The sequence below is a fragment of the Quercus robur genome, chromosome 2, assembly GCF_932294415.1.
Source record: "Quercus robur chromosome 2, dhQueRobu3.1, whole genome shotgun sequence".
Classification (NCBI taxonomy): domain Eukaryota; kingdom Viridiplantae; phylum Streptophyta; class Magnoliopsida; order Fagales; family Fagaceae; genus Quercus; species Quercus robur.
Window position 1 is genome coordinate 62450574 of NC_065535.1, and position 24646 is coordinate 62475219.

Below are 24646 nucleotides of genomic sequence, written 5' to 3' on the forward strand. Positions count from 1 at the left end.
CATCCCAGGTTTTGATGGACCTAGGTCTCAGCGTGGTGTACCAAGTGTATGCCCTGTCCACTAAGGATTTGGCGAATTCCCTCAGACATAATTCTTTGTCTCCTGCATAGGGGCCCATAGTGTGGACAAACCTACTCACATGTTCCACGGCACTTCCGTTCCTCCCATCGAAAGGATGGAACTTTGGGGGTTTATACCCCTTAGGGTATGGTTTGCCAAGAAGTTCTGGAGGGAACGGGGGATCCCGAGAGAATTGCTTGGGAATCCCTAAGAGTTTTTCCCTTTCTTGCTCCAGGAGGGAATTGACATCTGCCAGTGTCAAGTACTGAGGGTTGGCTCTTCCTCCCACTGTTGACCCTCCTTCTGGCTGCGTCCCATCTTGGTGGCCAGTAGGGGGAACATTGTCTCTAATTTCCTGTGTCTTGCCCTCTTTGAGAAGATGAACTTCTTGCTCCAGATCCTTTAACATTGCTGTCATCCTGGCCATGAGGTCTGGTTCCTGCCTTGCGTGTCTTTGTTCTGATACAACCTCCTATTCTACCAAGGGTATCCCACCTCCTTGCTTGGAAGCTACCTCGTTTTCTCCTACGGGCTCAGAGGCCGTAGGTGGCACATTAGTTCCTTTGCTGTTTCTTTGTCTTGGAGGCATTCTCTGTGAAGGGGTTGCTTCTTCCTTCTTCTTTGCCCAGTCCCCAGCGGAGTCGCCAAAATGTGAGAGTGCCTTTTTCGTGACACTCAGGCCCAAGGATCCAGGGCCTAAATGAAAAGGAGGATTTGGTGAACCGGGCCTTAACTCACCGCAGCTAACGAGCTGTTTAAGAATCAAGTGGGATGCAGAGAATACTCCTGACAATATAAAGAAAAATGACAAGCAAGGATACCGAAGAGTGCCAAAGATTAACAAGATAAATTCGAAAGGAAAGAAAATAGGATTAGCAAAGCGATAAGAAATTAATGCTGAAGGGATCCTGGGAAATATGAAGCATGTTTCATTAATATATATATTATCTGTTGGATTACAGAAAGCTCACTAGGACGTGATACAAGGTTCAATCAAGCTCAAAAATTACAGCCTTGAATGGCTATTTCAGCCTTTAAAACTTGCAAAGTATGATTCTCGTTGAATCCGAGTATGTGCAATAGTGGGTTTTACAGGATACCGGGAAGCAATATTTGTTTTTCCCTTAGTATTTTCCTTTCTGCACAGATTTTCTGATAGTTTTTTCCTAGAGAATTTCTTCTTTCTTGTGTTTCTTTCTTCTTTCGCTGCCCTTTCTTTTGAAAGTTCCTGGTTGGCCATCTTCTTTGAGACGTGCTGATGTATGCCCTTCTCAGCATCCCCATTTCTGGCGTCTTCCACTTTTTCCCTTTTTTTCCTATTTGGGCGGAATCCTGTTCTGTCATTTTGAAAGTTGTTTGTTATCATTCTTCTTCCCTATCTTGGTTCCCCGAGGCCTTTTCTGTCTGTGCCATGAGAGGTTGCTCGCGCTCTTTTTGCTTTTGTTTCTTGTTTTCTTCTTCTGTCTTTTTCTATCGAGCTGTCCCAGTCTTCCTTTTTTCTTTGTGCCTAAAGGGATCCGCGCCTATTGATGGTTCCTGAGGATCCTTGCTTCTTATCCTTTGCCGTGGTCCTCTTTTTCTTTTGGATGCTTCTTTCTCTGGGCTTCAGGATCCTCTGGGCCTTTCTTTTATTCCCTCATGGGTCTCCTGTATCTATTACTTTGGGCTTAGCTTGAATTTTCCTTTTGGGCTTGACTTATTCTTTTTGGGCTTATTTCACTATGACCCTTTTTTAGACCTCAACAACATTTAAATAACGTAAGAAGTGATATTCACTTTAATATAGCCATGATATTACCCATGTCAACTAGTTGTGAAATGCTCCCACTCAAATAAAGAATCAAATATTTATATCATGGCAATAATAGCCTCAATTATAATGAGTACTTCCTTCCATGTAATAACCTCAATTATAATAATAAAGGATTACATTACATTGTGATACATGAAAAGAAATATTCATTATAATTAAAGTTATTACTACTATAATTCATGTATTGAATTCTTTATTTGAGTGAAGGCATTTCACAAGTAGTTGACATAGGTAATATCATGGTCATATTAAAGTGAACATCACTTATCAAGTTATCTAAATGTCATGTTGGTCAAGTGGGAGAATGTAAGATTATATGTCCTTTAGGAGAATTTATGTGGCCCACATTTAAGTTATAGATGAAAAGCTCATGTCTTTAAAATTTCTATGTGCGAACGTTACATGTTAGGTGTAACATTCTATAGGCAACTCTCAATTGGTATAACTCCTGTTGTGAGTAAATACCAAGGAGTTACAATTAGTTAAACTCCTTGATGGAATAAGAGGTAAAACTTAAACCAAAAGAGTCCATAGTCTAGCCTATATATATAGTCTGTGTCTTCATCAAAAGGATATATGTGAGGTAAAGGCCATAGACTAGCAGACCTATTTTATATATACACTATATCTTAAAGTGAGTATTCCTATTCCTTTTCCTAAAACACTTTAACAACTATGGTTAGAGGTATTTTTATTTTCTTGCGCTGCTCTCTAAATATTTCTTACATAAGCCTCTATTTGTGATAGGATAACAAAAATGTAATTGTAATTACGTGGTACTCCCTCCTTCCCATTGTAATTGCATATTAACCATAATAATTTTTGTTTTCACAGCCCACACCAATGCCAAATAAATTTACCTCCACTTTGTTAGGAAAATCATAACTTCATAATCAAAGACAATTTATTTGTTGCTAGTTTAACAATGCCAAGTAAATTTACCTCCACTTTGTTAGGAAAATCACAACTTCATAATAAAAGAAGATTTATTTGTGTTAGAAACTTAGAATCTCTTTCTCTCTTCTTTGTGTGTGTATTTGTTTCTCAAAAAACAAAAACAAAATTTATTTGTTGCTCACCAAAACTTGCATTAAACAAGAGTCAAAACTTTGTAATAAAGGCCACCACATTTGATATGAGATGATTACAATTCCGAACTTGTTAGTAAAAAAGATAACAAGCTAATAAAAATTTAATCCCATTCAAATCAAACAGTTCGCTACCTAGGTCCACTAATTTGCACTCAAAACAAGAATAGAAATACCATAAAATGCACGATATCAAATACCATAAAGTAGCACATCAAAAAAGATAGAGATAAATTTGAACAAACTAAGGCCCTACTATTTTATTTAGAGATAGAAGTACATTGACAAAAGGAAATATCAACCACAACAGGGCTATTAAGAACCTTTTGGCAAATTTTTCTCAAAAAAAAAAACAAAAAAACAAAAAAAAACAAAGCAAAACAAAACAAAACAAAACAAAACAAAAGAACCTTTTGGCACCCTGATCAAACTCATCATCACTTATATCCTTATTTTTTGCCTCCAATTTCACACTTTTCAGTCCAAAATAGCAAGAAAATTTCTATATCTATTATTTCAAATTAAAAACACATCCCTAACCTTTTTTTTTTTTTTTTTAAAAAAACGTTTTCATTATAAAACAATTACATTAAGCACGTTAGAGCAGCAGTAAAAAACAAAAGTAAAAGTTACCTAATCTGAAAGTTCAAATAGTGTATAAAACACCCTTGAACGTTTAGACCCCCAATTTACAAATTACCAATTCAAGCTTTATATCAAACAATTAATGTGCAGAACATGAACAAAAGCTATAAACAGAATTGGTAAACAATCTAAGCCAATTAAAATCACATCCACAACAGGAAATAAAAGGCAAAGATTAAGGGAAGAGAGATGCAAACACAAGGACAACACAACGATATGTTATCGAAGAGGAAACCGAAGCCCTCGGCGTAAAACCTCTCCACCACCCTCCAAGCGGTCAATAATCCACTAAAAAATGTAGTTGGGATACATGAACAGCAATAGACCCTCCAAGCTTAATCTACCCTATGTACCTAAGCCCTCCAAGCTTCTTGCTCCAACGAGGTTGCGCCGAACCTTTTTCTTTTCTAGCTTACCAGATTCCGCCATAATCCATAGCATCCGCCATCCTTGGCATCTTTCAATGCTTCCCAAAGCTCCAAAAAGACACTCAACACTCTAAATGGGTGTGGGTAGTGTTTGGATAGAAATCTCTTCTCAATAGGTATGACAATGAGAGAGGGAATGAGAAAAGACTACAAAGATTTCTCTCTAAGAATGAGTAGCTCTCTCTAATTGGGTGGGTGTTTTGAAGAAACCTCTCTTAGGGATTTTCTTTCTGAATAGCCACACATATTTTGTGGGAATGAGGGGTATTTATACTGGTGTGAGAATGGAATGTGAAGAGTCAGATTTTCTAAAACAGGGTCGGTTAGCGACTTGACCTCGCGACTTGACTGAGTCGCGAGTTCAAGCTGCGAGCTAACTGAATGGCCAGTCTGGATTTTTGTCTTGTAGTGCTCCAGCTGGCATGACTGTTCAACTCCCCTGCATGCTCTACGCATGTGCAACTTTTGGCAGCTTACAACCCACGAGCCTCTCGCGAGATCCAACCGCGAGTTCCTGCTTCACTGCACAGTCTTGAGTATTTCTTCACACTCTCTCACACACTACCCTTACATGATTCCCACCTAAATACAAGGTTTCTAAGTGCTGTATTACAAGCAAATTTGTCACGGAATAAAGCCAACACATGGTTGATTAAATTCAACCTTACAATCTCCCCCTTTGGCTATTCTGTGACAAAACACCCTAAAACAGACTCTAGACTTAAATGTGAGTTTGGGAGCAATGGCAAAACTCACTCACACCTAAATCTAGAAGCTGTGAAGCTCTTGAATCATATGAACATGAATCTCCTGAAACACAACAATACACCATGATCATTGTATGCAGAAAAGCATGAAATGCATATGAAGCAGGCATGATGTGATCAAGCAAAGATGGAGTTAAGAAACAAACTATAGCTTAATCAAACAAGCAATCACTACAAGGTAGTGACCACACTGCTTATTCACACTTGGAATGAACACTTGGACAAACAAGCTAACAAGCTTAATGCAAGTCACTTGTATGCCCAACACTTAACCAATGCATAATACACTAAGTATATGCATCTAGGAACAATCCTACAAGGGCACAAGAGTGACAGTACTTAACAAGAAAATGCATGACATTTAGTTAAAAGTACTGATTTAATCAAAATATAAAAGGCTGCATAAAGCATGGTACAGACCATAAAGCCTACAGACAATGATAGCAAACCCTAAAAGCTTGCAAAAGCAACATGGGTACAAACCACAAAATACTGAATAAAAACTTAAACAATATAAGCTAAAAGTGCTAAAAGTTTCTCCCCTTCAGAATGATGAGAAGCTGTGATGCACTTGGAACATATATACTTGTAGCCTGAAACACTTACACAAAACACATTAGACCCTCAAGGTAAAGCAAGTAATAAAAGGACAAGTATAATATAATAAGTAAATTGCGATCAAGTAAACATGATGTGAAACATGTGAGCAACTTGATCATACACAAAACCAGTCATATAGAAATGACTACAATGATCACATAGCAAAGCAAATGATCATCTGAACATGCATTCATTGAAGCACAATAGCATAGGGATATATGCATGTCCAAAACACAAACACGATGCAATACAAGAAAACAAAAAAAATAAAATTTTATTGTTAACACAATGTCTTCTCCCCCTTGGTATATGCATCTCCCCTATGGAATATCTCTCCCCCTACAAATGTGCATGAGAAATAGAATTTCTCCCCCTAAGGATGTGAATAAGAGTCATATAGAAATGACAAAACACTTCGGTATACTCTCTAGAGTATACTCTCCCCCTTTTTGTCAGGAATAGACAAAGGGTTAAGAAGAAACGAGGGCAAGAGATGAAGGTACGAACAATGCTAATGATGCATGAGGGGTGCGAGATGAATGAGAAAATGAAGCTCAAACCTAAGACAATGTAAAATGCTACAGAGCATAAGGTAGACATGACATGCTAGGATGAAGAAGTAAGGTTAAGACCAATGCATGACAAGGGTAGCAAAGGTGTGTGTAAGACGTGGCTATGTGCAATGCATGACCAATGCATGAAAAATGCATATGTGGAGCAAGGTGTGTTAAATACACAACCAATGAACCAAACATGTTCCTAATGAGGAAACATGAGAAACCCCAAAGTTTGGTACTCATCAAAGTCCAAACAAGCGAGAAAATGTCTAAGAAGCATTTTATCAAACACCTAGCATGCACACTATGAATAATAATGTGAAACAATGCATGAACATCATGAAATCCTCCCTTAATACATGTTCTTTCTACCACAAGGGGCCAACATCCAATGCAAATCAGTAAAAGAAACCAATCCCATGAAGAAATTTGACAAAAAAATAAGTTTTCCCAACCCCTATGATAAAAATCCCAACCAAGAGCACAAAACTCTCCAAAACATAATCTAAGGATCAAAATTAATGAAAAGAGTTTATAATTACCTTAGAAATATTAATGAAATGAAAAACCATTCAAATTGGTTGGGTTTAGATGTAAAAATATTGAAAGAGGGGTTTTAGAGAGGATAGGAGAGGTTTAAAACAAGTTTCCCACGAAAAAACTCTTTAAAAAGTTGATTCTGGGCATTTCGCAACTGGCGAGTCGCGAGTGAGTCGCGAAACTATTCTGTGTAAAACTCGCAGCTTAAACTCGTGGCTTGCAGTCGCCAAAACGAGTAGCCAAAACTGGCAGCTTGCTGGCAGCTCACACAAGTAGCCAAAATGAGTAGCCAAAAATTCTGACACTTGTTTTTCAAAACAGAACATGTTTAAACATTGAAATACAAAGTAAGTACTAAACATGAACACAAAAAGTGATAAAAATCACTTCCAAAAACATATAAAATGATCAAAAATCTTTTTGGATTAATCAATATATGATAGAGCACACACACATCACATTTAGACAAGTACAATCTAACAAATGAATAAGACATTCATTGAACATTAGGCATGTGTATTGTGTGTGTGTATCAAATGTGGAATAGTCCTTAGCCTAGAGTGAAGTTTCAATGATCAATTCAATCAAGTCATACACAACTAGTACTAAGTCAAGTGGTTATCTCAATTATAGAAATGAACATATATGACCTCCCACAAGAAAATGATTACATACGATGGAGCTTTTCATTTGGCTTCATTACATTTCATAACATTTGATCATTTTGAATCAAAACATCTTATTGTGAGATCGATGCCTGAAATTTGTGATATTTCAATTTGATGAATAAGCCTTTGGCTTTTTAGGCATCATACATTTTCATATAAGTCGCTTTCCCTTTTTTCTAGTCGAATACTAGTATGTGTGACGACTTTTGTAGCTCATTATCTCTTTTCATTTTGAGATTTACATTTATTGAGCTCTTTAAGCAATAAAAATAAAAGAGTGGGAAGAGATATAAGCACAAGTCTACGCATGTATCAAAACCAACATGACTATTGACTAATCATTCATGACAAGCTTGAAGATCGATTTACAACAATCACACAAAGATGTCAAGATTTTTCCCACAAAGAAATAAGTGCATAAAGAATAAGCTAAACTCGTAAATGCACAAAGCCATTTGTATAAAGGTACAAGGCTAAATTCATATGTGATATGTGCTCAAACATATACGATCAAACTTTTTGAATTTTTCACTTTTTATGTGGTTTTGGATTTTTTACTCACACAAAAATGAAATATAAAAGTAAGATTAAAAAACAAAACAATGCATACAAATAAATGCAAGATGCACAAAATGCATGAAGATATGACATTTAATGCATGAAGGGTCCTACAAAAATCGAAAGAATTAGATCAAGGACCAAAAGAGCAAAAGCTCAACCATAAGAACCCTTCCTCATCCAAACGGAACGATTGTTTGGAATGAGTATCTCAAGAGAAGTGAGATGAGGGTTGGAAGAATGAGAACCGGAGATGCACATAGTCAAGGAGTTAAAAGCATTAAACATTTTCTTTAACAACATGCTACTTTCACTCAAAACCGGTTTACTCTTTTTAGCACAATTTCCAAAAACTCAAGTTTCTCTTTTCTTTTGATTCTTTTAAAAGCATGAAACTTAGAGCATTGAGGTCTTAGATGACCAAAGACACCACAATGGTGACACACAATGTGTTTAGGTCTACTAGGCTTTTTAGGAAGAGATCTAGTAACATTGTTTTGTTCCCTTTTCAACTTGGAACATTGAGGTCTTATATGACCGATTACACCGCAATGGTGACAAGTTGGAACAAACTTAGATCCATTCAAAACCTTAGGTTGAGACCTAAACGGAGGCTTTGACTTAACAACCTTTCTCTCCACCTTTTGATTTCTTTTATGTGGAGGAATGTACACCGATTTGTCCTTTAAAGTAGAACACACACTAGGCACAAAATCGGGTACCACAACATGATTGCAACAAATATTATCATCCTTTTTAGCAATAGGTTCAGCAATCAATCACTTGGCATGCATCTTAAGAGATTCATTTTCACATTTTAACTTATCAACAAGTTTGTTAGACAAAACAAGTTTAGCATCCAAGTCTATATTCAAACATTCAAACTCTTTCAACTTTTCAAGAGAAATTTCAGCAAGTTTTTTATATTTCTCAATCAATTCATTGGATTCATTGAGCTTAGCAATCAAATCATCATTTTCACAAAATAACTTGCTTAAATTCTTTTGAAACTTCTTAGCATTTTTCTTCAAGAGTTTGTCAACAACACCCATAGATTCAAATAACATGTCATCACACTTATGAGGATTAATACTCATAGAGGCATTTTCACAAACATGCGGCATGTTACATTTATCACCAACCAAATCATACAAAGAGACATACAAAGCACAATCCATGGCAAATAAACACAAGGGGTCAAGGATCACACTTAGGTATTTAAACCACAACAAGTGTACCCGCTTTGATACCAAATGAAAGTTCAAATAGTGTATAAAACACCCTTAAACATTTAGACCCCCAATTTACAAATTACCAATTCAAGTTTTATATCAAACAATTAATATGCGGAACATTAACAAAAGATTTAAACAAAATTGGTAAACAATCTAAACCAATTAAAATCACATCCACAGCAGGAAATAAAAGGCAAAGATTAAGGGAAGAGAGATGCAAACACAAGGACAACACAATGATGTGTTATCGAAGAGAAAACCGAAGCCCTCGGTGTAAAACCTCTCCGCCGCCCTCCAAGCGGTCAATAATCCACTAGAAAATGTAGTTGGGATACATGAACAGCAATAGACCTTCCAAGCCTAATCTACCCGATGTACCTAAGCCCTCCAAGCTTCCTGCTTCAACGAGGTTGCGCCGAACCTTTTTCTTTTCTAGCTTACCAGATTCTGCTATAATCCATAGCATCCGCCATCCTTGGCATCTTCCAATGCTTCCCAAAATTCCAAAAAAACAATCAACACTCTAAATGGGTGTGGGTAGTGTTTGGATAGAAATCCCTTCTCAATAGGTATGACAATGAGAGAGGGAATGAGAAGAGATTACAAAGATTTCTCTCTAAGAATGAGTAGCTCTCTCTAATTGGGTGGGTGTTTTGAAGAAACCTCTCTTAGGGTTTTTCTTTCTGAATAGCCACACATATTTTGTGGGAATGAGGGGTATTTATACTGGTGTGAGAATGGAATGTGAAGAGTCAGATTTTCCAAAACAGGGTTGGCTGGCGACTTGACCTCGCGACTTGATTGAGTCGCAAGTTCAAGCCGCGAGCTAACTGAATGGCCGGTCTGGATTTTTGTCCTGTAGTGCTTCAGCTGGCATGACAATTCAACTCCCTTGCATGCTCTGCGCATGTGCAAATTTTGGCGGCTTACAAGCTGCGAGCCTCCCGCGAGATCCAGCCGCGAGTCCCTGCTTCACTACACAGTCTTGAGCATTTCTTCACACTCTCTCACACACTACCCTTACATGATTTCCACCTAAATACAAGGTTTCTAAGTGCTGTATTACAAGCAAATTTGTCATGGAATAAAGCCAACACATGGTTGATTAAATTCAACCTTACATAATATATATATATATATTTTTTAGGGGAAAAAAGTTACCTAATCTTGAACATGAAAAAATAGTCTTTCCTATTCATCAAAAGAGTTTACCCCAAACACAAAGCAAGTCAAATTAAACTCTTCATGTAGTAACGATGAAACATATATTAAAGCCAAAACAAAGCGAATTGAAAAGTTGAAACAACAACAAATGAATTTCATTACAAATGCCTAGTAAACGCTTTATTACTTCTAAGTCCAGATAAAGTGAGCAGAATCCAAATAAATTAACACACTCTAGAAACATATAATAATATGAATATAAGCTCACTTTAAAATCAAAATAGAAGTATGAATCATGAATAAGTGATAGAAAATTGTACTTTAGTGGTTAGAGCGATCTGTATTTTGGAGGCCAAAATTGGGAATTAACCTTGTTTGCCAAACAATATAATTAGTAGGCACTATTACAAAACTATATTTTTTACTAACATCTCGAGTTTAAAAGACTTAATTTAGGGCCTCTAAATCGAGTCTTTGAGACTCGATTTCCAAAGTCTGATCATGTCTGATGTGGCGTTTTTTTCACGTGGCGTCCACCTAGAAATCAAGTCTTTAAGACTCGATTTATAAGCCAATCAGATTTGCAGACTTGCCCATTAAAAAATTAGTTAAATATTAATACAAAGCCCAAGTTAATGGATGACAGCCAAGCATTTGGTACAAGTATTTGACACTTTACACTTTGAGTCTTCTACAGCCAACCATTTACTGTCTAGTAGGAGACCGTGATAGAAAAAACTAAAAGCTCATATTCATTATCTCATTTGCAAAGAAATAGCAGACTTCAGAAGACCCAAAATGCAAAAATAGCAAAAACACAGAAAGAAAGAAAAAAAAGAAAGAAAGAAAGAAAGAGAAGAAGAAGAAGAAGAAATGGAGGTGCAAGCTTAAGATCTGACTGCATCTCACCGTGGTTAAGAAGCTTCAACAAAGGCGGTAAGTATCCAAAAATAAAATAAAATAAAATAAATTCTGACTTGGTTGAACCTCTAAGAACCAGTTCGGGTTTCAAAACCATGATATATAGGTGTTTGGGTTGTGTGCGGCGATTACAGTGGGTTGGATTTTGGGGTTCGTCTGTCACGGTGGTTGTTCGTGTTTTGGCGGTGAATGGGTTTTCATGGGTTGCGATCAGTGAGTTTATGGGTTGCTTATGGTAGCATTGAGATCAGTGGTTGTTTTGTTTTGTGTGGATGCGGTGGTTGTTGGTGTTTTTGCGGTGGTTGCGGTCACCGTTGGTTGTTAATGTGAGAGAAGCAGAGGGACAAGAGAAGAGAGAGGCTGAGAGATATTTTTAATCTTATCTTAAATTTTTTTTTTCCTAAACATAGAATGGTGTTCTTTTTAAAGGGCCGGCTTATAAATCGAGTCTTAGAGACCTGATTTCCAAGTGGGCGCCATGTGGAAAAAATGCTACATCAGACGTGTTTAGACCATGGAAACCGAGTCTTTGAGACTCGATGTATAGGCCCTAAATCGAGTCTTTTAAACTCAAGATGTTAGTAATATATATAGTTTGAAAATAGTGCCTACTAATTATATTGTTTTGGCCATATTTTAGGTATTTGAAACTTTCTGTAATGATGTGTGAATAGCACTTGGTGTTGTGAATTTTTTGTGTGCGTGTGTGACTCAGTGATTGTGTACGGTCTACAGAGATGAGAATGTAATCACATACAGAGGAACTAAAATGGAGAAATTATGAGGGGTTTTGAGTTTTAACTCGTTGGTTCTGTTTGGGTGTTCTGTTGGGTGCATGTGACACCCTTTGCGTTCTAGCACACACATTAGTCAAAGCTCATTTATAAGCTTGTTTCGAAAGTCTTCAAAGCTAACTCTTTCATTTATTGAGAAATTACCAAAGCAAGGGAGAGGTCTGACTTCTCTTTTTTGAGAAGTGATGCAAGGCGTGTGGGACACGTTGAAGGAAAAGAAAAGAAGAAAAAAAGAAACTAAGGCCATTCGGCCTTGTGGCAAACTGAAGAAAACAGAGAGCCATTCAGCCATTTTGTGTGTGAGTTTCAGAGAGAACAAGACACAGAGAAAGAGAGTGCTTCAACTTAAATGGTGCAGTCTAAATGAAGAGATAGAGAGTGTGAGTGTGAAAGTGAAAAAGAAAAATGAGACATTTTTCTTTACTCAAGTTACACATAAGGAAGATAAATTGGTGGAGTTCTCATGGAGTTTTTGAGTGCTACAACCATGGAGAGTTGGAGTATTCAAAGGAAGATTTTGCTACTGGCTTTGTGGTAAGATTATATTTACTCTTTGAGATTTATTTTTTGTATATCCAATTTATTGTGGACTCAAGTTTAGCATAAAATTGATAGTTGTAATCTCTATTTCATAGTGGTTATTTTTCGAAGCTGCCCCATGGTTTTTCCCTTTACACCGGAGGGTTTTCCACGTAAGATTTGGTGTTCTTGTGTGGTTGTGTTTATGTGGTGCTTGCTGGAATTTTTTTGTTTCCTTAATATTGCTATTGCTTGGTAGTCATTAATTTTAATACACACATAGACATTGAGGGGATTAGGATTTTTTCCCAACAAGTGGTATCAGAGATTTTTGGTTGCTTGGGTTTGACTGTCTTATGTTGGATTAAATGGAGAATATGACTATGAATACTATGGTTAAACTCTCAGCATCGAAGTATTCGATATGGAAGCCGATGATGGAGGATGTCCTTTATTGTAAGGATTTACATGACCCTATTGAGGACGATAGTGTCAAGCCTAGTGATATGTCAGATAGAGATTGAGAGAACTTAAATAGAAAAACTATCGGGTGTATTAGACAATGCATCGATGTTAGTGTTTTTCACCATGTGTCTGAAGAAACAAATGTAGAGGTTCTTTGGGAAAAATTAAGGAGTCTTTATGAAAGAAAGACAGCTCAAAATAAAGCTTTATTGCTAGAAAGCTTGTGAATTTGAAGCTTAAGGAGGGTAAGTCCATTGCCGAGCACCTTAGTGAGTTCCAAGACTTGGTTAATCAGATGGTTACAATAAAGCTAGTAATAGATGATGAGTTGCAAGCTTTATTACTTCTGAGTTCCTTATCTGACAGTTGGGAGACTTTTGTAGTGTCACTTAGTAATTCTGCTCCAAATGGTGTGTTACAACTTGCCATGGTTAGAGATAGTTTGCTTAATGAAGAAACTAGAAGAAAGGGTATGAGCAAGGATATTGCACAGGCTCTTGTCATAGAGAACAAGGAAAGAAGTAAGAGTAGAAGTTCTAAAGGGTGAGGTAAATCCAGAAGTCAGTCAGAATCAAAAGGAAAATTCAAGTGCTTTTACTGTGATAAAGAAGGTCACATAAAAAGGAACTACAAGGCTTGGAAGAAAAAACAGAAAGAGGATAAAAATCGGGAAAGGGTGGATGATGAGAACACTACTACTGTTACAGTGTTGGAAGATGAGGTCCTAGCCATAAAACAAGATGATTGTTGTACAGTTTCAGATCCTTATGTTGAATGGGTGATTGATTCAGCTGCTTCCTGCCATGTCACTCCAAGAAAGGAGTTATTCACTTCATACAAAGCTAGAAACTTTGGGAGAGTGAAGATGGGCAATGACTCTTATCGCGGACATTGTGGGAATTGGTGATATATGTGTTAGGGCTAACACTGGATACACCTTGATTTTGAAGGATGTGAGACATGTTCTAGATATTCGCCTAAATTTGATTTCCACTCATGTTCTTGATAAGGAAGGTTATGGCAATTATTTCCATGATGGAAAATGGAGGCTTAGCAAAGGATCATTGGTGTTTGCTAGAGGGAAAATTTGTTGTACACTTTACAAGACACAAGTAAAGTTGTGCAAGGATGTTGTTAGTGCAGCTTAGGAGGATTTTTCACCTAACTTGTGCCATAGGCGGCTGGCTCACATGAGTGGAAAAGGGTTGTAGATTTTGGCAAAGAAGTCTCTCATTCCCTTTGCCAAAGGTATGTCACTAAATCCTTGTGACTTTTGTTTATTTGGTAAACAACATAGAATTTCATTTAATATGCCCTCTTTTAGAAAACCCAATGTATTAGATCTTGTTTATTTTGATGTATGTGGTCCCATTGATGTTGAGACTTTAGGTGGCAATAAATATTTTGTTACATTTATTAATGATGCTTCACGAAAGGTGTGGGTTTATGTTTTGAAAACAAAAGACCAGGTATTTGAGCACTTCAAGAAATTCCATGTCATGGTGGAAAGAGAGAAGGGGAAGCTTTTGAAGTGTCTCCGTAGTGATAATGGAGGTGAATACACATCTAATGAATTCAAGAGTTACTGCTTCAAGAAAGGAATTAGACATGAGAAGATAGTTCCTCGTACCCCACAGCAAAATGGTGTGGCAGAAAGGATGAACCGCACTATTGTTGAGAAGATCAGACGTATGCTGGGAATGGCTAATCTCTCTAAGTCATTCTGGGGTGAAGCTGTTGTGACTACATGCTACCTAATTAATAGATCTCCATCAATTCCTTTGAATTTTGATATTCCACAAAGAGTATGGACTGGAAAAGATGTTCTTACTCTCACTTGAAGGTATTCGGGTGCAAGGCATTTGTTCATGTGCCTAAGGGACAAAGATCAAAATTTAATAGCAAATTCACTCCTTGTATATTTGTTGGATATGGAGATGCAGAATTTGGCTACAAGCTATGGGATCCAAAAGAAAAGAAGATGATTAGAAGTCAAGATGTAGTTCTTCAGAGATGTAGTTCTTCATGAGAATGAAAACTGGGTAGACTTTGAGAAAACTAAGAAGCCTAAAGCTATAGTTGAAGGTGTTTCTGATCTTACACCTACCTTTTCTTCCTTAGATAATGCCACAAATAGGGAAGAGGTACAAGATGAGAATTATGGTGATGAGCCAGCAAGTGTTGATGGTGATGATGTGATAGATACAGATGGTGTTGAGCAGGAGAAGCAGCCTCCTCCACTAGAGATGGTAGAACCTCAGGTGAGAAGGTCTACTAGAGAGCGTCGTCAATCGACTAGATATCCCACTTTTGAGTATACTATGATTACTAAAGAGGGGGAGCCAAAAAATTTTCAGGAAGTACAGTCTCATAAGGATAAGCAGAGTTGGCTGAAGGGTATGCATAAAGAGATGAATTCTTTGAACAAGAATAAGACTTATGACTTGGTGGAATTTCCTAAAGGCAAGAAGTTATTGAAAAACAAATGGGTGTTCAAGCTAAAGAAAGATGGTGACAAGTTAGTGAAGTATAAAGCTTGATTGGTGGTCAAGGGTTTCAGTCAGAAACAAGGGATTGACATTAATGAGATATTCTCTCCAGTAGTCAAGATGAGTTCCACTCGGGTAGTTCTGGGATTAGTAGCTAGCTTGGATCTTGAGCTTGAGCAACTTGATGTGAAGACTGCTTTTCTTCATGGTAATTTGAAAGAAGAAATCTACATGGATCAGCCAGAGGGATTCAAAGTAAAAGGGAAAGAACATATGGTTTGCAAATTAAAGAAGAGTTTGTATGGCTTAAAGCAAGCTCCAAGATAGTGGTACAAGAAGTTTGACTCATTCATGGTGGTTCATGGGTACACAAGGACAAAATGTAGATCATTGTGTGTATGTTAGAAAATTTCTCAGTGGTAAATTTGTTATTCTTCTACTATATGTAGACGATATGTTGATAGTAGGACAAGATGTAGGTGTGATTGGAAATTTGAAAAAGGACTTGTTCAAGTCATTTGATATGAAAGACTTGGGTCTAGCAAGACAAATTTTGGGTATGCAGATTTTGCTTGATAGGAAAGCCAAGAAGCTACGGTTATCACAAGAGAAGTATATTGAGTGGGTTCCTGAAAGGTTCAATATGAAGTATGCCAAGCTAGTGAGTACACCTCTTGGTGCTCATTTCAAGCTAAGAAAGAAATCTTGTTCTTCATCCAAGAAAGAGAAAAAAGACATAGCATAAACTATTTATTCCTCAGCAGTTGGGAGTTTGATGTATGTTATGGTTTGCACACGAACAGATATTGCTCATGTAGTTGGTGTTGTGAGTAGGTTCATGGTTATTCTTGGTGAAGATCACTAGGAAGCAATGAAGTGGATTTTAGGGTATTTGAGGGGTAGCTCTAAATTGTGCTTGATTTTTGGTGATTCTAAACCAATTTTGGAGGGTTACGTAGATACAGATTGGGCAGGTAACCTTGATGGTAGGAAATCTACATCGGGGTATTTATTTACTTTTGCAAGGGAAGTTGTATCATGGTAGTCAAGATTGCAGAAGTGTGTTGCCTTATCTACAACTGAAGCTGAGTATATTGCAGCTAATGAAGCAGGTAAAGAGATGCTTTGGTTGAAACAGTTTCTCCAAGAATTAGGTTTGAATCAAGATGGGTATATAGTTAATTGTGATAGTCAAAGTGCTATAGACTTGAGCAAGAATTCTATGTACCATTCACGCTCGAAGCACATTGAGGTGAGATACCATTGGTTAAGACTAGTTGTTGAACAACAATCATTTGAATTAGAGAAGATTCACATAGATGAAAATCCAGCTGACATGTTGACCAAGGTTGTGTCTAGAGAGAAGCTAAAGCTTTGTGTCGGGTTGGCCAGCATGAATTCTAATTGAAGACTTGAGTTGAAGATCTCCTCCATAGTGTGTTGGAGGGGGAGATTGTTGGGTGTACGTGACACCCTTTGCATTCTAGCACACACATTTGTCAAAGCTCATTTATGAGCTTGTTCCAAAAGTCTTTAAAGCTAACTCTTTCATTTATTGAGAAATGACCAAAGTATGGGAGAGGTCTAACTTCTCTTTTTTGAGAAGTGATACAAGGCGTGTGGGACACACTGAAGGAAAAGAAAAGAAGAAAAGAAGAAACTAAAGCCATTCGGCCTTGTGGGAAGCTGAAGAAAATAGAAAGCCATTCAGCCATTTTGTGTGTGAGTTTCAGAGAGAACAGGACACAGAGAAAGAGAGTGTTTCAGCTTGAGTGGTGCAGCTCGAATGAAGAGATAGAGAGTGTGAGTGTGAGAGAGTGAAAAAGAAAAAGGAGACATTTTTCTTTGCTCAAGTTACATACAAGGAAGATAAATTGATGGAGTTCTCATGGAGTTTTTGAGTGCTACAACCATGGAGAGCTGGAGTATTCAAAGGAAGATTTTGCTACTGGCTTTGTGGTGAGATTGTATTTACTCTTTGAAATTTATTTGTTATATATCCAATTTATTGTGGACTCAAGTTTAGCATAAACTTGATAGTTGTAATTTCTATTTCATAGTAGATATTTTTCGGAGCTGCCCCGTGATTTTTCCCTCTACACCGGAGGGTTTTCCATGTAAGATTTGGTGTTCTTGTGTGGTTGTGTTTATGTGGTGCTTGTTGGAATTTTTTTTGTTTCCATAATATTGCTATTGCTTGGTAGTCATTAATTTTAATTCACACATAGACATTAAGGGGATTAGGACTTTTTCCCAACATGTTCTTGGCTGGATCTTCGGGTTTCACTTCTCTGTTGTCCATCTTCATTATTGCCTCTAGATCAATGTTTGTTAAAGAGAGAATGAAGGAGAATAAAATCTAATTATTCCATTATGTGTTTATATATATATATATATATTGAAAATTCCTAAATTACATTGCACTGTAAGATTCATTGCTATTGACAAAAGAAATCTGTATAGTATTGTACAAATTTCAACCTCTTTTTTTTTTTTTTTTTTTTTTTTTGAAAATTGTACAATTTTAAACCTATACTATAATTATCCTATATATTATAAAATAAAATAATACCACATAATAAGTAGGAATTTGTACATAACATACGCAACTGTCATGTATTAAATTACCAATATACTTTTTTTTTTTTAGGGGAAGTTTCAACCTATGGCATCCGTTTCTGATAATAGCTCTTTATCATCAGACCATGACACCAATCAGTTTTTGGTGTAGGCAGGGATTGAATCTCAAATCTTTTATACAACCATTAGAGACTTTACTAGTTGAGTTAACTAAAACCCACAATTACCAATGCACTTAATTGTAAAGCAATGGTAGGTTACAAATATTGAGTATTTAATACTCTTATTATCATATCTGACCATTCATTTTCATTGTCTTGAATGTCATAATTGAATTATCAATCTGAGATAAAATTATTACAATATTAAAAACCTTTAAAAAAACCATTCATTTTTGTCTAAATTAATTATTTTATGTAATGATATTTAATTTAGTTTGATCTTAAAAAAATATTTAATTCCTTTTAATTCACATTTATTGTGGCCAATTAATATTTTAAAATTATATTAAAATTTATATAGATATATATATATCATTATTTTCTTGGGAGTCCTAATTTTTTTTTTTTTTTTTTTTTTTTGATGGGATTGGTTTCCTGATTTAATACGCAATAATAGTGGCAGTTATGATTCCTTTAATTTGAAATATGTCCATGGATCCAATCGTGTGGTTTAAATGATTATGGAGATAATTTTGAATTAACATTTCCATTAATCAAAATATTGCCATTAATTTTCACAACGGATCATTAACAATCATTTACTAATTTAATACACAATAATGATGGTATTTTATTTCCAATTTTGCATTTCAAAAAATTAAACTGGTTGTCAAAAGAAAAGGTGAAAATCTAAAGTAGGGACATTTTTTCCTCTCACTTCATTTCAACATTAATTTTGATCTTAAAATTTTTATATTGGGTTGGTTTTGTTGGGTTAGTGGGTTTAAATCGTTTGATACACACCTCTACTTCTAGGAAGTTTCCTTGTTCAAAGTATAGTCCTAGAAACTTCTTTATTTACAAGAATGCCGCAACAATTATTTCTCCCCTTAGAGCATCCACAGCAGAACTCTATAATGTGTCAAATGCTATAATATTTGGCTTTTGGCATACCAAACACCAAAAATGGAGCTTTATCAAATGTGTTAAATGTGTCAAACTTTTGCAACATGTTACAATACTGTTACATTTTTTACACGGTACGGACTCAAATGGCATTTGTACTTTATTTATTTTTATTCATCTTTCTCTCTCATCCCACTCTGAGCCACTCCATCTCCACTTCTCTGGATCCTGCTCTCTCTCCTCCCTCTCTATCTAATCATCCTCTCTCTAGTGAAGGATGGGTTTCGATGTGGGTATATTCTAGTGTGGGCTCTGGCGTGGGTCAGGTGACGATGTGGGTCGTGGGTATGGCGTCATGGTGGGTCACGGTGAGGTGGGTCGTGGCACGGTGGGTTGCGGCGAGGTGGGTCGTGGCACGGTGGGTTGCGGCGAGGTGGGTCGTGGCACATTGGGTTGCGGCGAGCTGGGTCGTGGTGAGCTGGGTCATGGTGAACTGGGTCACAAACTCACGGTAGAGGTGAGTGGGTTTTGATAGGTGGGTTCATATGGGATTTAGCCATTTAGGGTGGTTTCCTTCACCGAATTTCTCTCAATCAGCCTGCAGTGGTGTGTTTTGCTTTTGGATTTGTTTGATTTGGTTGTGTTTTTTGCTGTGCCGATCTCTCTAGTTGTGTTTGATGTGGGTTTTTGCTTTTGGGTTTGTTTGATTTGCCGTGCCGATCTCTCTGGTTGGTTTTTTTTTTTTTTTAAAGGTGGCATTGGTGGATGTGGGTTTGTGCCGGTGGTGGCTGGTTAGTGTTGTTGCGGCAGTGATTGTTGGTGGCTATTGTTGCAGTAGTGGTGGATGTGCCGTTGTTGTTGTTGATGTTGTTGATGGTGATGATAGGGAGGAGATAATATATTCTTTTAATGTGTAAATATTATTTTAATGTATATAATTGAATGATAAAACATCTGATAAATGAGATATTGCAAAATGATGTGGTAAAATAATAAAGTAGGTTTTTAGTGTGTCAAAATGACATTTTTTTATGAAACATCTACTACGGATGCTAATAAGCTAAATTAAAATTTCTATATTGGGATGGTTTTGTTGGGTTAGTGAGTTTAATTCACACCCCTTCCAGCTTATTTAATGTCGCAACAAAATTCAAAATATTGTTTCTTTTTCAATAGCCTTGACCGTATTTTTTGCCACTGATCTGAACGATAAAGCGTAGAAAAGAAAAAAGAAGATTAAAAGTAGCTGAAAAACATGACCATAACTCACAACAATGGGATCTTAGATTTAGTAATACAATGATGGTAAATTTCTTCATCCTCTCTCAAAAACCAAAAATCCCAATTTCTTTATACTTGCCAGCATAGGGTGCAATTCTTTAACATGAAGATTTCCACTATTGTATCTACTACAGACATTGAGTAGATTAAGATGCAATTCATATTTAACTATTTACTTCTTTCTTAACCTAACATTTTTTGTAACTTACGTTTTATTCTTAAAAGCTTTTTATATTAGTTATTTAGTTATCATTATAATTTACAAGTAACTTTATTTATATATTTATATTTTACATGCCAAATTTATATTCAAAGACATTGATAACTAGATATGGTTCATGACACTAAATTTTTTTTTGGGCAATGATAACATTAGTGAATCATAAATTTAAAAAATTGGGAACTATTTAACTTTTATCGATGAGTATTTGTGTTTATTTGTTCTCTTATTTTATTAAAAGAAATAGAAAGACAACAAAATCAAATTTGTTATTTTTTTGCACGTGGAAAAAAAAAAAAGGCGTTATAGCAGGTTGAACCAAACACAAAAAGTTTGGGTGCAGATCATAGATTTTGTAACTTGTTTTTAACACGTTTTTGACCCAAATCTGACTGGGAATTCAAGCTCTTAACTTTACTAATCAATTTAACCCGTTTGTCAGATTTTCACATTTCACTGTTATGGAGACTTAAGCACTTATACAGAATGAGCAACCTGCAGGAACATAAAATGGGACAAAGGCATTAATACTACTAAATCTTAACCATGCCCCCCCTCCCCCCTCCCACTTAAAAAGAGACTACATTTCTGGTAAATGTGATAATTTAGCATGTCAGGGAACATAAAGTATTTGGTGTCCTCATAGTACATGTCGTTGTTGGGAATTGGGAATTCACACACCTTAATTCAAACCTAGATCCTCATCTCCCTCGTATCATCTCCACTCAGGTCAGCATGTTCCTCAAGTGAGATATTGGAAATTAACTCCCCAACCTTGTTTTCTTCATTGGCTGCAGTTTTCATTGAACTTTTAGATTTATCTTTGTTCATCTGGTGGAATTGAGGGGGGAAAAAATTAAACAATAAGAAAACGCGTGTGGTACAAAAGCATAAAGATTAAGGGAACAAGTACAAAACACTCTTATCAGCATAGTTTCTCTTTTTCTTTTTTCTTTTTCTTTTTATAAGTCACACAAGTAGCCAGTAGATTACTTAAAAAAAAATTAAAGAATAAAAAATAAAATTGGTGATTGGTGATTGGTGAGTTTCACATGCACCTAGTGGGCTTAAGTTTTAAATCCAAGGTCTTACCCTTCATCCCATTATTATAGGAAGAAAGTGTCAATTGAATTAGCTCATGGGAAGTAACAAGTAGGTTTTGAACCCACAACCACATCCTCTACCCATTCTTCTGTAAGAAGAAGGTATGATTTAAGATAGAGGTCATTAGCAATAGTTTTTTTTTTTTTTTGAATAAATAAGTAGTCATTAGCAATAGTTGAACCCTGCAATAAGTAAAGTACCACGGCACAGGACAGGATTTAATCCAAAACTATGCACATGAAAACAAGCTCAACTTGGTAAGAACTAGAAGTATATGTAAATGGAACAATAACTGGAAAAGGCGACATGATTAGAGATACATTTAAACACAAAATAAAATGCACAGAGAAATGGCAAATATTATATAAATGCAAAAACCATATCAATATGGAATTCATAATGCAAAATAACATTCAAAGTAAACAGATGATGTGTCATCCTGAACCTGGGAGCAATTTACAACTTTCTTATCTCTTGTCCAATAAAACAGACAAGAAAGGAGTACAGTCATCTTAGTCTCACTATTAGTCTAAGATTTACTAAGCTGATCAATGAGGAGGCTGCAATTTTCCAGGAGTCTAGAAAGCTGATTATTTTCCTACTCTCTATATATTGCATGATTAAGTATTTTCTGAATGCCTACATTAATTAGCTCAATTAAGAGTCATAACAAAAAGGGTCTGAAAATTCTAAAGTTAATTTCCCTAACACTTATCGAAAACATGTTTCCTTTCCACTCTTCTTTCTGTGGAAGGGGTCCTAGTAAGTTCACACATAATCAACACAACTGCCAAAAATAATCTAGAAATTTCAAAACGAAAGAGACATTGTCCCATTAAGCTGAGTATCGTAAAAATTAGTCTCTTGGAATATGTCGCTGTATATGATCAAAATTTAGAAGCTACAACATGATTACCTATTTCTCAGTATAGCATTGATGATAAAAGGATTTCATGAATAACAAAAAGTAGATCCACATCATAAACTACATTGATTTTTAACTGTATAATATATAGGACTATATAGGATTTCATTTCTCATTACCTATATACTATACAAGTATGAAAGAATGAAAGAACTGAACAGATCAAAAGTGCATTTGAGCCTTATAAAAAAATATCAAATAGCTGAAAAGCATTGCTTTAGAGAGCTTACTGCACGTAGCAGAGTCCTCCGGTCTATTTCTCGAGCATTCTTAATGGGCTACAACAAAATCACCAAACCCATTAGCTTTTAACACACAAAACCAAGCCTTATCTGCACAATTCATACAAATCATTTGACAGTGGGGAGGAAATAAAATAAAAGAACCACCTCATCAAGCAACTTTTGCTCGGCCTCTACTTCTGAAGAATCTCTACAAGAACAAAGACCAAATGAACAAAATTTCATACACCCACAAATAAATAATGAATATAAATATATCAAAGCAATAAAATTTTCAAACAAAACCTTCCAACTATACAACCCACACGGCAAATAATGGAAGTTAAGAGATTGTTTTTCAACTCATTTAAAGTTGCTACCAAAAATTAGAAAATGAGATAATTTTATAGAAAATGTTTCTTGAAAAATGACTTATTTTCTAGAAAACATTATTGCTGAAACAAACAAAGTGAATGAGAGACAAAATACTTTCACAACAAATCTTAAATGGTAGGTTGTTATTGATTATTATGGGTGGGTAAAAAGGTAATTAAAGTTATGGATTTAAATTAAAACTAATAATAACTTACCACTTATGATTTACTAATCACAAACTTGTGCAATACATGGAAAAATTATTACAAATTAGATCTAAAAAATTATTTGTTTTTTTTTTCTTCAATTAAATATCTCATATTTTTCTTTATATTTTGAGAGTTTAGTATAAAAAATTTGTATAATTGTATAATATACTTAGAAACAAGGATGACAATATTTGGCACAACACGGCTTTTTGCAAGTTAGTGTTTAGAGTAAAAGGGTTCATGTCAAAGCAGGTCAACACACTTTACCTAATTAATAAATAGGTTAGTTTTGTGTTGACTTGTTTAACCCACAATCAATCCAAAATGATCCAACTCATATGAATAATTGTCATTATTTTTATTTAAAACAAATTTGAATTCTAAATATAAGTATTATGAGTGCCCGAGGACCGAAGATGAAGTTGAAGGGTTGCAGCGTTGGTGTGGGAATGCCATGGGCCCAAGGAAAGGAAGAAATGAGTTAAGGTACTCTATAGTATTCTAAGTGGGAGTTGGAATCTGAAGAGAGAGGAAATCAGTGGACATTAAGAAAGCTTCTGGTCTGGTGTAGCCTGTTGTATCCATTAAATAGTGGACAACAGCTTTATTAGCCGCATTAATGAGAAAGTGACTTGAACAGTGTAAGTAACAGCTAAACAGATTCCTTCTACCATCTTCTTCAGATGTTAAAAGCAACAAGTGTTGTGAAAGGAGAGAGGTTAGGTGAGAATGGATAGTTGAGATATGATAAAGATAGAAGTATATAAGGAAAAGAATGAGCATTGAGAAAAGGATCGTGATAGAGGCATCAAAAAGAGATAAGCACAAAAGGGAAGAAGAAGAAGAAGAAGAGAGAGAAAGGAGAGTGAACAGTGTAACTACATGTACAAACTTAGTCTCCTCGGGCGAGCTTGTGGAGGGATATATACCCATTTATTTTATAAGATTAACCCGTTCTTCTCTATTTTGATCCTCAGGTAGAGTCCCCTCTTGTTGTTTGTTTCCCTCTCTTAAAAATTCTATTAATTTGGGCCAAGGTTTAACTGTGCCACTTACTGTTCTAAGTGAGCTTGAGCTGCCAGATTTTTTTATCCTTACAAGTATAAATACTAATTTTATTTTTATCCAACATATATAAGAATGTATAGTTTTTTAGGTGTTTTCTTCAATTAATTTCAAACACATATCTACATTAAACTTAATCATCATTGGAAAAGATAATAGCATTTATGCTTCATTAGTGAATACAATTATTAGATATTAGTAATCATAATATAAACAATAATTAAGATTGTAAGTATTATAGAATAGTTCTCATTCAAGTTGATTTTATCCAATTCAACAATTGACCAA

At 35.7% G+C, this 24646-nt stretch overlaps 1 long non-coding RNA gene across 1 annotated transcript; it reads right to left on the reverse strand.

The window, feature by feature from the left end:
- Positions 1-21213: 21213 nt before the first annotated feature.
- Positions 21214-22768, reverse strand: LOC126714401 (uncharacterized). Its single transcript, XR_007651594.1, has 2 exons — positions 22719-22768; positions 21214-21290 (listed from the first exon to the last, which is right to left on the reverse strand). It is a non-coding gene; the product is annotated as an uncharacterized LOC126714401 (long non-coding RNA).
- Positions 22769-24646: the final 1878 nt, after the last annotated feature.